Here is a 12,633-nt window from a genome sequence, read left to right as displayed (position 1 = left end):
TATCTTCCTTAACGTCTTCCTTATTATGATCATGTAACTGTCACTCACTGCTAAGTCAAGTTGTGTAGTATGATTACGTTTCTTTTCTTTTATGGTTAGTTGTTTTTCTTAGAGAAAATATTTGTCCCATCTTGTTCTTGCCTCTTTAGCTAAATCTTTTACAGTCTCTGACTGCGTGTGTTTTCCTGAAGACATCTCTTCCAAACCTTCTGACTTCCCTTGTTTGTGGACTTTAACTCCCCTCGCCCTCCCCATGAATGATCTCTTCATTAGTGCTGTTCTGAAATGTCAAGATATGGGTCTTGAAATGCCTTGATATGGGTCTTTTTTTCATTCCATGAATTGGACATTTGGTAAACCCTTTGGTGAACCCTCTCATTATTTAAAGCTTATGCCCTTTGATTCTGGGAAGCTCTCTTGTATTATTTCTTTAATTTTTCCTACCTGCTATTTTCATTCTTCTTTCTGGAATTCCAACTATTTGGATGTTGGGTTTCCTGATCTGATACTCTAGTTTTTGTATCTGTACTATGGTGTTTTCCAGTGGTTGTTTTTTCTGTTCTTCTTTCTGAGGTATTTCCTCAAATATATTTTCTGACTCTTTCACTAAATTTTTTCAATTTTATCTATTATATTTTTCATCTCTAAAACTTTGTTTTAGTCTTATGAGTATTCCTTTGTTATAACATTCTTTCTTATTTCAGAGATACAGTATTTTTAAAAAATTTCTCAGGGAAGGAAGGATTAGAGGATAGTACACCTGGCTGCTGGTATTCTGGAACTAGCCAGGGACCCCCTGTTCTTAGTTCATACCCTCCCCTGGACCTGGTATCCCCACATTTAGAGAATCTTTTTAGTTTCCCCAGAGATTTTGTTTCCTGTATTTCTTATAGGGAGGTGAGAGTGTTGTCACTTGGTCATATCGGCTGGGGGTTAGTGATCCAGCGGGAGGGTTACTACCTACTTCTTATACAAAATTTCAGCCAATTCCTCCATTTTAGGCTCCTGCCTCATCTCTACTTTCTGAGACTTCTTCTGCCTTCAGTTTCTGAGCCTTTTCTAGTATTGGGTAGATTAGCCTGCTTTTTGTCACAGGCACTCTGGTTGGACCTTCTTTCTTTCTGTTAAGTCCTTCACCATTCTTCCAACTCATCTCCTTTTTGTACATTGTGGAGTGGGGTTACACATGTCTCCTGGTTTTGTGGAAGATGAAATTTGTGTTCTTTGTTCTCTGTGTTGTTTAGGTGGGTAATTTTGGAGAGGTGAAGGGGTGAGAAAGGCCTTTATTCCATCATCTTGAAACAGAACATCCCTACAATTCTGTTTTAGGTGTTCATTTAAGTCCAAATGATGACAGTATTATTAATAGAACCAAGATTGCAGACGGAAGAATATTCTTAATTATGATTGATCCTAATAGGCAAATGGAATTGACAGTAATCTATTCAGTGTGATTTTGGAGGAGGGGGAGCAATTAGATATATTTATTTATTTAATGGAGGTACTGGGGATTGAACCCAGGACCTCATGCATGCTACATATGCACTCTACCACTGAGCTATACCCTCCTCCTATACAGTGTGATTTGAGGATCATCTGACACCCTCCACCTAAAATTATCTTAGTACCATACTTCCTAAATTTAACTCATATAGAATATTTTGAAGAAGAATAGAATGTTTGAGTTTATCTAGTCTAGAATGTTCTTTTACAAGTTGATAAACTGAAGCTGAAGGTTGCCATTGAATTCACAGCAGCTGCGGGACATCTGAAATCTCCATATTCCTAGAACTGCAGTGTTTACACTGTGGCCCCTTTTGGGTTAAGCATTTCTTTCTTCAACGAAATTTTAAATGCATTTACTCCTAGGAGGAGCAACACAGGAGACTACTAATTATTACTAACTCATTTATGAGATTCAATTAATTCATCATTTCAATTTGACTACTGATGGGAGATCAGCTTGAGAAAGTTTGAGCTAAGTAGGAGGACTAAGAATGGGGGGAAAGAGAAAAGGACATCTCAAGGCACAACTGTCCCCCTGCCAAATACCATTTACAGCTTTCTATTTTTTAATATCGAAGAGGTGAAAGGATCCTAGACATCATCAGAGGACTGGGTTAGAATTTTAGAGGTTTTTAATTACTGTGCTAGGATAGCAAAGGTCTGTCTGTTGTGTTCTCTCCTTCTCTCTAAAACTCCACAAGAAATGTAATGGGAGGAAGACAGCTTTTTACAGAGCTCTCTGCTCTTAATAGGAAGACTTTCAACTTCCTCGCCAGAGATCGAGATCGACCCCCTTCAGGTGATCAACACTGCACAGTGTTGTTCTGGCAGGGGAGCCAGATTAGTGGCCTGTTCAGGGTGAATACAGAGGAATCTGGCCCCATATAGAAGGTCTGGTAGTTGAGAACTACGGGTGGACAACTTCACACTTGTGCATTAGGGGCCCAGCAGTGACTTTATGAGAATATTTAGGATTGTTATAGCATTTTGTCTTTAGCGTCTAGAGCAGAGATGTTTCTCTTCACTTATCTAGTCAAAAAAATTCCTCTATTCAAAAGAAAACTCCCCTCTTTTCTTTGCACTATTCAAATAAGAGGTGACAACATGGATTTGGTCCTGGACCTTTTTTAAAATGAGATTTAAATGTCCATAAGCGTGTGACCTGTTAAGGAAAGAGCATGTCAGTACTAAACACTGTACAGCAGTTTTGCATTTCTAAATACATTTTGTCAAATAGGACTGATGCATATGGATTCTCTGTTGAAAAGCAGGTCACAGGGTGATGAGATGGGAGCAAGCATCTGAAAACCTCAGACTTCTGACTTGAATATGGATGATACTGATAGAAACCCAGATCCTTTTTCTTCTAATAATATTAGAGATTTATATATATTTATATAATTGATAGTGACTAATGTATTTTAAAAGCCAAATGTGAACTTATCTTGGGTCAGTAGAGGTTTTTGATTTTATTATTGAGTTCATTTGTCTCAGTTCTTGTTCAGTTATAGACTGAATTTGTATTTCACTTGTAATGTCATTGTCTCTAATCTTCCTGGAATAATAGAAATTAGTTGTAGAAAATATTGTTTAATAAATGATTTTCTTTTTGAAGATAAGCTTAATTATTATTATAAAAGCTTATTTTAAAATTTTTATTAAAGTGAAGTTGATTTACAATGTTAGTTTTAGGTATAAAGTAAAGTGATTCGGTTGTACATATACATACATATATATTTTTCTCTTCAGATTCTTTTCCATTATATGTTATTACAAAAAATTTAATATAGTTCCTTGTGCTATGGAATAGGTCCTTGTTGTTTATCTATTTTATATATGGTAATGTGTGCCTGTTAATCCCCAACCCCAAATTTATCCCTTTTCACCCTATCCCTTTTGGTAACCATAGTTTGTTTACTACGTCCATGAGTCTGTTTTTGGTTTGTAAATAGCTTGTAAAAAGCGTATTAATTCTATGATTTATCCTCTGTTTGCCCTCAGATTTTCCTGATAAAACGTAACTTTATGTAAGACCAAAGTCAAGAGATGTTAAGATTCATCGATTTCTTTGCATGGTGTAACTAAGAATCGATGAATGTGATTAAGCATAAATCTGCTTCAAAAGAAGAATGATTGTTTACATTACTTTAATTTCTGATAATTAATTTATATTAAAGTATTCATGACATTACTCCCAGTTCCCCTCCATCACTACTTCCACACATTATATGTGACCAAGGGTATTCATTAATCTGAAGAGGAAAAGTGTCTGTTCCCTAGGTCTTCAGTCTTAACAGTTTAAGGACACATGCATCTGTGCCTCCAACAGATGAATCTTCATCAGTCATGTACTAAAAGCCAGGCATACAGAGATACAAAGAGACAGCTTCTGCTCTTATGTATGTTACAGTATTGTTGAGGAAACAGGCACGCAAGCAGACAATTACAAAGCAATACAACAGTCAGTTCAGTGGTGTTACACACAAAATGCAGTTCCTGGAAACAGAAACATCTACGTTCTAGAAGACATTTGCTTCAATGCCTTTTGGGGCATATTCGTCAAGAACTCATGCCATCAATGGTTAGGGGTGCTCACCTCTGCTCTCGGTGGACTTCTAGAGGGAGCAACACACTGTTACATGGCTCTTTTGCTTTTCTGGCCTTAATGCTGAAGGGTCTGGCTGCGCTTTCGTGTGAGGGGTGACAGGGAAAGCGACAGAGAACGGGGACCGGAGCTTCCCTCCAACAACAGCTTCTTGTCTTCGACTTAGTCATTAGGGCAGATACCAAAATTAGCAACTGTCTAATAGATTTATTAAAATGATACATGGAGAATTCTGAATATAACACTGGCCATCAGAAACTCTCAGGGAATTAATTACTGTGGAGACCCAAATCTCTCTCTAGACTTGTGGGTGCTGGAATCGCTACATTTTAATTTTTTTCTCATATGGGAATCTTTAGACATGAAAATGATGCCTTCCTGTTTCTAAAATGGAGCGCCTTATCTTGCTGGTTTGGCTGCTGCCATGACAATGTGTTGCTGAGCAGCGCGCGGTGTCGGTAGATGCAGGCTCGCGGCAGGCCGTGTGGGACGTCCCCGCTACACTAGACAGTCGAGCTGATTGGACCACCTTTCTCTAACTTGCACGCTGGTGCGCTTAGGGACTCCTGACATTCTGAGTGTCCCCCCACTGTACTTCTCCTCCACAAATACACAGATTAAGGGATTTTCGAAATGTGTGGTTTTGATGACATTGTTGAGGCTGTTTGTAAGAAGCCCTTTGCTCTCTCCAAGCGCACTCACACGTAGGCATAGCGGGTAGCTATCGGATGTCTCCAGAGGCAGCCGCTTTGACTGACAGGTGCCTGTTTGCCAGGGGAACTGTGGGGTTTGTCTATTTTTTGACTTATCATCTCTGACTTTCTTGTTCTTTGTCAGTGCCTGCTGCTTCCCACCTTCATTAAACTTCCAATTATCACCAGCCCCGATATGGTAACTATCATGGTGGTTGCTCTCACACACCTCTTCCCCCTCCTCTGTGCTTTTCTCACTCCTTACCTTCTGCTTTCTTGCCCTTCACAGAAGGGCAGACTGGATCCTAGCCGGTGGGCACGTTCACTTTCTTCAGCGTGGTAAACTGATTAGACAAAACAATTTGGGTGTTATTCTCATTGCTTTGACTCACATCTACGGTGGTGGTGTTTTGCTTGCTTGCTAGATGAATTGAGTAGCTGTTTAATTCTTCACCTCATTTAAATAAAAGATTTGAGGTGACTTCTTTAATAATGTTCATTTGTTGCTGACTTTTAAACAGCTTGTGATTCAATCCAAAGAGCCATTTTAGTGTTTTTAAGAGAACCAAAATATTCCAACATATAAGCTAAGCATATATTTTAATAATGCTATTTTGACTTGCAACTTGTTATTCATTTTTTTTTTATTCCCTAGCAACAGCATGGTAAAGTAGAGAGACCCTTGGAGAGAACCTCTGAGCTCTCATTTTCTGATTGTCTACCTTTCAGTGACCTTAAGGAAGTTAACATTCTGACTGAGTCACTTTGTAGATTAGCATCAATTGACAAGTATTTTTGAACTATATTAGGCACTAGCTAAGAAGTATAAAAATTAAGATAGGAAGCATGGAACATTTATCCTCAATCAAATTTAAAGGGCATGGATATCACAGGAGACAATAGTCAAGGAGACAAAAATCAAGGAGCGGGGGGGGGGAGAAATGTATAGATTTATGGGCGGATGCAATATTACAAAAGCTTAGGCTGAAGTAGTCAGGAGTGGTTTCAGAAGGGGTCAAAAGACAATATTTCAGAATGAACAGAACCCTGCTGGTCTTCTAGTTATGACCTGTGAAGCTCTGCCTTGTTTACAGAGGTGTAACGTAAGGTGGACCACAGAAAGTAGGGAGGATTTGCATTGGTGAAGGGCCAGAATAAGGGTATGCCCAGGGATGAAAACAAAAAGGACCATCCCAGAGGCAGGTGTAGCAGGGTCAAGAAGCCAGAAAAGCTTGGATGGGCAGCAAGCTCCTGAACTGGTCTTTCTCCTGAACCTCCTGCCCACTGACGAGGAGAGAAAATAATCGACCAGTGTTCAATCTGTGATTTAAATTAGTTTTTTTTTTAAATCTGCTTTATTTTTTGCTTGCTAAACAGACAGTTGTTCTCATTCAACAAGGGAATTAAGCAATCAATAAATTAAGCAATTAAGTTAATTAAGCAATTAAGTAATTATGTGAGTTAATAGGGAAGGAAGGTTGCCCTACATTATCGCAGGGATTTGGTCAACTAGGACAGTGTCTCCCTGTGCGGCAAGCTGGTGTCTAAGGGACTTTGCTTGCTGATTCTTCCCCCCAATCTCTAAAAGGGGTCAGAGTCTCTTTATGGTTTGCATGTCCACTCCCATTTCACTCTAGAGAGATGCTATGAGGTCAATTTCACTGATCTTAGCCTGATACTATAAAGTAAATTTTCTTTTTAAGAAATACTTTTTCATTTGGATAAAATGGCTTGGGCTCTTGGAAAGCTGCCCCTTCCCCTGCTCTTCTCTGTAACATTGGGGCATTGGGGGAGGAGAGCATATGTGTCCCCTGAGGGTGGGGGGGGGAAGGGTGATGTTCTCTTAACAATTCTGGCCTCTGGGCAATATGCATTGCCTATGTGGGTTTGCTTGTTAATGGCAATAGCTTGATCTTGGCTGACTTGCCTTTGTCACCCAGACGTGCCCCCTGGCATATTTAGTTTCAGCTCAGTTCCCACAAGCTACGGAGCTGGGTGCCTGCAACATCCTCTCTCCAGCTCACAGCACCAGTGGTCATCTCTAGTTCTGGTGCAGGCTCCCTGGCTCTCAGGGCAGGGTTCACACTACATGAGAGCAGAGGATGGCTTGAGAAAGCCCATACCATTCCCTGCTTAACCAGGCTGGGCTGCTTCAGATCTACAAATCAAGCAAGTGGGCCAAGAATCCCCCCTCAGTGTTCCTCACCTTATTGGATTCACATCTTGACTTTTACTTCCCTTCTGTTGTTTCTTTCTTCTCACAGGATGGGAGGCATGACGGCACTGCTGTCAAAAGTGGGAGAGCTACCCTGTCTGTGGATGAGGGAGCTCAGCGATCAGGGTGCTTCAGAAGTAGAGAAATAAATTCTTCCTCAAGACAATTCCCCTTTTCCCAAATTCTGCTTGCAAAAATCCCATTTTTCTTGCAAAAAGCTGAAAATTACCTTGATCTTTCTCTTTATGCTCCTCCTCTAAAATTTATCTCCTCCATTTTCCCCCTTAACACACCTACCCAACTCTATACAGCATTCCTCACCCCTGAGGCTGCAAGATGTACTGAGTTAACCAGGGCCAAGATCTCGTATTTGGAAAGGCAAAAGAGAAAAGCATGTTGCTAACTTTTCAAAAAAATATCCTTGATAGCGTAGGAATACCCTTGATAGTACAGAAATAAGCAGAATAATATGTTTATAGGGCAGTGAAGAGTGAATCTGAGGAGCAAGGAAAAGAAGGTTGGTCAGGAAGGGTGGGGCAGGCTGCCAACATCCTTGGAAATCAGCTGGAGGAGCCTAGTACTGTTTTGCTTTTAAGAGAAGTGTGACAGTAAAAGCAGAGTTGAAGAAGCACAGGCTGCTGGGGATGGCCGTTGGGTAGCAAATCTGGAGCAGCAGGAAGCCCTGGAAAGAATAGGAGTCAGACAGCCCCTGGGTTGAATCCCAGTTCTGAATTGTACTATGTGGGTCTCCTTGGGCTCTGTCCTTTGAGTTCACTTTTCTTGTTTCTGAAACAGAAAATAATACTTGCTTCATAGCAGTGTTATGAGAATTAAATATGATAGTGCATGAAAAACGTACATATATACCAGGTACGCAGTAAAGTTTGGTTGCCTCCTCTTGTGCCATCTCTGCTGGAAAGCTGTTGTAATAACCCTGCCACGATGTGTTAAAGATCTGGGGGAGAGTGTTGACAATAAGAATTGGAAGGAAGGTGGTCCAGTATAGGAAACATTCCAAAGGAGAAGCTTCAGAACCTTGTGACTGACAGGGTCAAGACAGTGAGTCACAGATGACCTTGAAATTGCTGAGCCTGAATAACTAGCCTGAGATACAAGTGTTGCGGGGTTTGGGGGGAATGTAGGGAGTGCTGATTTAAGGGAGAATGTGAGTTGGGACATTTCAGAGTGACCAGAGGGCAGATAGTTGTACATGTGGGACCTGAAGTCAAGTGACAGGATGAGGCCCGGGAGAAGATTTGGGAACTCAGTTGGACATTTATTGAGCATGTACTCCCTAGGGAGCATTGGGTAATGACAAGTAAAGCATGACTGTACCGTCCAGGAATGTGGGCAGTGGTGGACATAGAAGGGGCAATTTATTCATACTCTATTAAAAAAAAAGAATTTAGAAACCATAAAATAGGCTTAAGACACATGGAATATAGGATAACTGATTTAAAATCTATGTGAGAAATTACTTAGGAGGAGGGGAAAGACTGTGCCAGAAATCTGGGATAGACTAGTGATGGTAGTTGAGCATTTTTAGATCTAAGCCAAATTCCTGGATACCCTGGGCCACAAAAAAAGGTGAGGGTTAAATAGTTCATATTGTTAGATCAAGGGAAGCAAACTCATCTGGAGAGACAGTCTTCTTGATACACAATTCTAGGATGATGTTAGCACTTGAATCCTCATAAAAGGTACAAGAGATGCTATAATGGAAACACTTCTTTAATCCTTTAAAAGCAGTTTTGAAAGAAACATAGTAACCCTTTAAAAATATCAATCCTTGATAAAAGAAAGGGCGTGACATTAAATGGTCACTAGTGAAGGCATTTTGCAGGCTTCTTATTAACTGTGATTCGGGGAAGTAGCCTCCTGGAGATGAGATTTGAAGTGGTAATAAAGCATGGAAAACCTAAACGAAGGTAAGGCTGCTTGTCCTCTAGCCAACACTGCTCAAACCCATTATTCCAACTTTGCTTTTGGCAGGGCCAGTGTGACAAGTGTCTAAAGGCCTACTAATTTGGGCTCATTGACCCAGGATATGTCCATTGCTTTTATATGGGAGATGCTCAGCCTTCAGCGTGCATAGGAATTGCAAAGGATGCTCATTCAAAATACATATTCCAGGGCCCCATCCCTGAGAGATTCTGATTTAGTTCATCTAGAATGGAGCCCAGAAATCTGGATTTTTAACAGGTACTCCAAGTGATCTTGAGGCAGGTGGTCCTCAAGTTACGCTTAGAGAAACACTGTTAGAAGTCAGAGGAGTTGATGGCAAAGTTATGAAAACTGAGGAGTGTTGCTTGTATTTCTGCCTCTGAATAGAATGGAGCAAAAGGATTGCCTCCGGGTACACTAAAATATTTCTTTTTATCTGCTTAAGTGTTTGGATAAGTACTGAGAACCCAAAGTTTGTTTCATAAAGCATGAAAAAATTTTTCTTTGCCTTAAGATGTGTGTTCAGTGTCTTACTCAGCTCGGGCTGTCATAACAAAGGACCACAGACTGGGTGGCTTAAACAACGAAAACATATTTTCTCACAGTTCTGGAAGCTAGAAGTTGGAGATCAAGGTGCCAGCATCATCAGGTTCTAGTGAACGCTCGGTCCCTGGCTTGCAGACAGTTGCCTTCTCTCTGCTTTCTCTTCTTACAAGGGCACTGATTCCATCATAAGGGCTCTACCCTTATAACCTCATCTAACCCCAATTACTTCCCAAAGGCCCCATCTCCATCTACTATATTGGGTGTTAGAGCTTCAACATATGGATTTGTGCATGGACACAGTTCAGTCCATAGCAGTCAGATACTACCGGCCATCCATATCAGCCATGAAGGAGATTGCACATGGCACTTGTAGAGCAATTGATTTAGGTCAGTGGTATTCCAATGCTTTTACCAGGAAGAAGGCTCTACCTAAAGTACCCTTGCAGTTCTGAATGAGTTGACTCATTGGATGGGGATCTACAGGTAAGAAAAGATCTGGCAAAATGATTTTAGTTTTAGCATCATTAAAGTTGAGCATCCTTTCCCATTCACCCTCACTCCTTCCTTATTTCTCATGTTGGAAGAGATGCATTGTCAAGACCAGCTGAGATTTAGGCCATGTTTATGCATTGTGGATGAATTGAATGTGACTCATACCATTTTATCAGTCCAGATTAATGAAGTTTATCTTGATACTGTAAGGAAAATTTTAAAAAAAAGACTCTTCTTATGTGGATTCACCATGAAGACAAGCAGCATGGTCAATGCTTTTATTCTGAAATAGCAGTATAATTTGTTCTAATTAAGAAATCTGACTTTACACTTAACTCAGTGTTAGAATCTTTTCAAGACAAAATCAAAATGACTCATGTGACTTGCGTTGTATAGTACTAATCCCACATTTCAGCTTGAATACACAAAATGAAGGTATAGTTTCCAAAAGAAGAAGAAATTCTAAGAAAAAACTTTAAAATACTAAAAAATGCAAAGAAGAAATTCAGGAAAGAGTAATTTTCTAATATTTTGAGATCACATTCTTTTGGAGGAAAAGGTGATGTTTTTATAAGTGATTTTCTTTGTACGTAGCAATCTTAGATAAAAATCCCTATTCCATTAAGATGTGACACTTTAATAATGAGTTTATTTCCCCAAAGATAACTCATCTGAGATTCATTGGAATTCTGCAGATATGTATATTCTGCATATATATTCTCTACTTATAGATAATGTCAGTATATCATCAGTGGTTAAGCACAAAATTCATCATATGGAAATTATACCCAATTGAACAGTACCAATGTGCAGCTTAGTAGCAATTAAGCTACTTATATAACAAGTGAGTACTCACTTATTATAATAAGAATATTTTAAAGATTTTTTAAAAACTCTTGTCACAGCGTTCGGTCTTAAAACAAAGTTCTCTTCTATACAGTCCAGTGAATACTATTTCCCAGTTCTTGTTTACCTAAAAATCGTCATTATACCAACAAAGACACGCACACAACACATGCTTCCACCCAACCTTGCACCTCCTAGTCTCCCACACACAGCACACACTTTACACACTTCACTCTGCACACAACTCTACACACCACACCTATTAATAATAGTCAAGACACATGGCCTTTGTTTAGCTTCAGAAAGATTATGATGTAATGGTTGCCAATATGTACCTATATTTTTAAAAATTTTTGTCAGCTAAGGGATTACAATTTTTTAAAATTTAAAGATGATTTTATTTTTTAATAAAAATACTCAAACTATGGTTAAAACTATTCAAAATGTATAAAAGGGTATAAGTGAAAAGTAAAAATCTCCTTCCTCTGTGACTCCTCAGTCTCACTCCCCAGAGCCCCAAGTACAAATACAATGAAAAGCTTCTTATATTGCTTTCTAGAAATTTCTACATATACATGTGTATCTGTACATATATGTATGGCTATGTATTCATAGAAATGTGTGTGTATGTATGAATACTAAATTTAATTTTTAAAAGTTGATCACCTACACTAGTTGAGCAGTTAGAATGGGGGCTAGTCACAGCACTCCCTGTCCTTGGACAAGTTAACAAGCTTGTGTGAGGACTTCTTTGGTTTCCTGACCCCTGTAGGTTTGCTGGCCATGCCTTGGTCTCTATCTGGGAGACCTCTGCCTGTGGCTTCAGTGCTTCTCTCTTAGTTTGGGGCCCACAGGGCTGAGAACTGAGTGGGCACTGGTAACCACCTCTGAGTCCTCCTGCTAGAGATGTCCCTACTGTCCACGCCCAGACCCCCGGGGAGGCCAGTGTCCTCTCTAGTTAGTTTTGAACCCCTGACTATGTGAATATCCTTCTGTCAATGGTAGAAGTTATTTCTGGAATATATATTATAGAAGGAAAGCTCTCCCCACCCCAGCCTTTCACTTTCAATTTGTAACTTTTATTTGTTCTTATTCAAAAGTCAGTAATGTGAAAAGAGCTTAACTGGTACCTTTGGTTTAACTCATGCAAAAACCAAAAATCACATTTTTTTAAGGGAAGTTATCTTAAGCATTTCAGTCAGCAAGAATGTTAGAACTGGGTAAAGATGCAGATGTGTACTTATAATAATAACCACTGAAATAATAAAAATAATCTATTAAAAATTATATTGTTTATCTAGCATCATTTTTCAGAGACTCAGAATTTTAAAAAAGCTTTTTATTCATGAGCTCACAAGGAAAATCTGGAGCCCTTTATAAATTTCCATTTTACACTTGGGATAAGGAGGCCCAGGGAAATGAAATTATTTACCCAGCATCACAGAAATTAAAATGTGAACTCAAATTGCTGTACACATCAATTAATGACATGACTTTCATAATGCAGCTAAATCTCAGCTAACATGGTTGGTGTTAGGATTTCAGTGTACACTATTCTGGATGTACAGTTGCTTTATTCACAAAGTAATACTAGTGCTTTTTAAACCATAAATCATACCATCTTCTTTTAGTACAAAGAGGCAATTATATAATATTGGTAATTAAACAACTCTTATAACAAAAGCCAATTATTTCCAAGAATATAATTATTTCCAAGAATATAAATCTAGATACAATTATTCATTTCCAAGAATATAAATATTATTTCCAAGAATATAAATTATTCC

The 12,633-nt window shown here is 39.2% G+C and overlaps 1 protein-coding gene across 5 annotated transcripts in view; it reads left to right on the top strand.

Moving 5' to 3' along the window:
* TRPC3 (transient receptor potential cation channel subfamily C member 3) overlaps nt 1–12,633 on the top strand; it is a 70,328-nt gene that overhangs the window by 6,939 nt on the left and 50,756 nt on the right. The window lies entirely within an intron of this gene.

This window comes from Camelus ferus, chromosome 2 (assembly GCF_009834535.1).
Source record: "Camelus ferus isolate YT-003-E chromosome 2, BCGSAC_Cfer_1.0, whole genome shotgun sequence".
Classification (NCBI taxonomy): Eukaryota; Metazoa; Chordata; class Mammalia; order Artiodactyla; family Camelidae; genus Camelus; species Camelus ferus.
The sequence above is the reverse complement of the archived record's forward strand: the minus strand, read 5'-3'. Positions and strand labels throughout refer to the sequence as shown.